Source organism: Sinocyclocheilus anshuiensis, unplaced genomic scaffold (assembly GCF_001515605.1).
Source record: "Sinocyclocheilus anshuiensis isolate Anshui unplaced genomic scaffold, SAMN03320099.WGS_v1.1 scaffold2274, whole genome shotgun sequence".
In the NCBI taxonomy this organism is placed as follows: Eukaryota; Metazoa; Chordata; class Actinopteri; order Cypriniformes; family Cyprinidae; genus Sinocyclocheilus; species Sinocyclocheilus anshuiensis.
Window position 1 is genome coordinate 36,761 of NW_015558681.1, and position 3,431 is coordinate 40,191.

The following is a 3,431-nucleotide window of genomic DNA, read 5'->3' on the forward strand; positions in this document are numbered from 1 at the left end:
TCTCACTTCAACTCGCCTTCAGTGGACTAATTGTTACAGCGTGCAGGTGCGCAAATTTTCCCGTCAAGTTTGTTTTTAATAAATCCCACCTTTTGCGTAGGAAGTGGCGTACTCCTCTTTCAGGGCAGGTTTTGTGCGTACGCAATGATTATAAATGAAACCCCAGGTTATTACCAAATATATAAACTGGCAGTCTGGCTGGCTACCAACCAGCCCTCCCAAAAGTCAAGTCAAGTCACCGTTATTTATATAGCGCTTTTTACAATGCAGATTGTATCAAAGCAGCTTTATAGTATTAAACAGGGAAATAGTGTGTCGAAATAGTGTGCCATTCTCCTCTGACCAGACAAAACCAGCAGTTTAATTCTAGGCTATAACAAAGGCAGATTGTGCAGAGGACTCATCTGGTTCCCGTGGTCTTGTCCCGGTGGTCGTCTAGGAGACAAGGTCTTCACTGGGGATCTGTCTCTGGGGCTCATTTAGTTGTCCTAGTGTTCCCGGTTTCAGTTGACCTAATTAATGCAGCCTAACAATCCTTTAACGGACATATGGATGGACAATAATGCAATAAGAGCTCGCTGAAATACTGAGGTGCTAAACCATTCAGGATTCACTCAAGATTTTAAAATGTATACGATGTTTAATAGGGAGCCAGTGTAGTGTTGACAGAACCGGGCTAATATGGTCAATACTTCTTGGCTCTAGTAAGAACTCTAGCTGCTGCATTTTGAACCAGCTGGAGTTTGTTTATTAAGCGCGCAGAGCAACCACCCATTACTACTCATCCAGTTTTTTATATAAATTATGCATTCCATTAGTTTTGCAAATTGGTATGTTTTGTCAGGCCGCGAAGAAATACATCATCAGCATAACAGTGAAAGCTAAAACCATGTTTCCTAATGATATTTCCCAAGGGTAACATGTAAAGCTTGAAAAGTAATGGTTCTAGTACTGAGCCTTGAGGTACTCCATACTGCACTTTTGATTGGTATGATACCTCTTCATTCATTGCCATGAATTTGCATGCACTCAAATGCATAAGCTTTTTCCAGTTAGCCATCAAAAAAAAAAAAAATCAAATTATAAAAATATCTAATCCAATTATATAATTCTCAAATTTCATTGAAAAACTAACTACTAATATACTAATTTAGCCTGAACTGGGTAGAATATAGTCTGTACCTGCTGCCAGTCACAAATGCCAAGACTTTATCTCTCCCATAAGATGGACAAATAATCCCAAAACTATGAAAGATACATTCTCGTGACATATATTAACAACACTCAATCTTCATGCTTCAATCACACCACTTCTGTCTAAAGATTTAACTCTTGCTTGCGAATTGTCTTAAGTAAATCACTTGAGCAATAAAGCAAGCAAAGGGTCAGAGCATGTCTGCAAGATCAATTACACATGCTAAAAATTAATTAATTTTTTAAAGAAATGTTACCTGGAAAGTTCAGCGTAATTCCACTATTGAATGTCGAACAATCAATGCACGAACAGCATGCCTGTGTACCCGTTGCTGAAGCTGCTGAATAAAAGCACCTGATAAATTAATAAATAAAGATAAATGCTAATATAAAGTTTCCCTATATAATGACTAAACAAAGGAATAAACAATAATTAAAGACTGAATCAGTAGCTTCCTACAATATTCTTTTAAATAAGTTTCAGAGACAGGGTAGATTAAAGTGAATGACCATTTGATATCAAAGCTTACAACTTGACACCACAATAACTCGTGTGACCTAAGGCAAAGCCCTGATGGCATAGCTGACCGACCAGCTATATTTGTGTAAAGTCCTAATATGTCCTCCCTTAGGGAAAAGATGCCTTAGAATTTTATTGTCCACATGTTCCCATCTTATAAGGTGTCAACGCCTTAGAATTTATTCCACAGCCTCCTGCCATCTTCTCAAATGTTCTAGGAAAGAAGGTTGGACACACTGCATTGTCCTTTCAAGGGAAAGAAAAAGGACAAGGACAAGGACATGATCCAAAGTCAGTCACACGGCACACCCATCCTGAAGACCCCTGTAGAAATCAGGGGTGCATTCATGATGCATTCATGTGTTAGTGCTTTCATTACTGCTCAGAAACGTCACACGAGGCTCGTTGATCAAAGATTTAGCCATGCAATAATCATAAATGTATCCCACATTTTGAAATCACGTGTATTGTGAAAGAGTTTTACAAATAATTTTGATATTGACTGGAAAATAACTACATATCTGAGATCAACAAAATTACACAAATTAACAGACAGCTGAAGACCAATAGATTCGCATAGCCATTAGAAGTGTGTAAAACTGAAATAACAAACTGGAAATGAGCAGAGAGATGGAAGAAGATGATAATTATTATGTATTCCTGCTTTAGTACTTGAATTTCCATGCAGGAACCTCCTTAAGCATTTCTGACACCAATACAAATATTACATGATGTTAGTCTTATTTACCAGATCGTTTTAAGACAATCGCAATTAGAGTAATAGTATCGTAAGTACACTAAAGAGCTGCATACTCGCATTCATGTATTACCGATCTCTGTAAGACTCAACTGTGTTAAAGCAACTACTAATGTCTAGTCTTGGAAAAAGATTTAAAATAAGCCTTTTTCCAGATTAAAAATAACAATAACTCAGGCACAAATGTAAATATAAAAGTCAATAATAATTACACTTAATAATTAAAGTTAATTACACATAAGGGACAATGTAATGATAATCAAACTTGCCTTTCTTGTCATCTTGTTAGTTGTTAGCTGTTAGCTGTCCATGTTAATGCTGGTGATGAGTTTCATTTCTATTTTACTTGCATTTAACTAACTAGGTCGATACTTCTTACTTAACCTCCTAGTAACACCTTAGCAACCACCTCATATAGCCTAGGAGCACTCTAGTAACCACCCAGAAAACCACAAAATAACAACAAAATAATTTGTTGTCAGACTTTTAACCTGGTTCAGCTGTAAAGCTCTGAAGAAGGATCTTGGCGTAAACATGAAAATGTAACCCATCACTGGCAAACAACCCTTAGCAGTAACTCATTCTATCAAAAATAAATGAGGACATCATTCTTTATTTTTAGATAATGAACTTTAATGAAAAGCTGTAATGGCCTGTGGATTGACACTGAGCCTCAGCTGCAGTCTCAATACTTTAAACTGAATATCTGCAATTTTAATCTGCAGTTGGATCATGACATTTTATTTAAACTATAAAGAAAAAATGCTGAGCTTAATTTAAACCAGAAAACCAGAAATAAAAACCAGCAATACAATTTTCTGTAGTTTTTGATCATATAAATGCTGCCTTGATGAGCATAAGAAACTTCTTTAAAAAACATTGAAACTCTTACTGATCCCAAACTTTTGAACGGCTCTCTCTCTCTCTCTCTCTCTCTCTCTCTCTCTCTCTCTCTCTCTA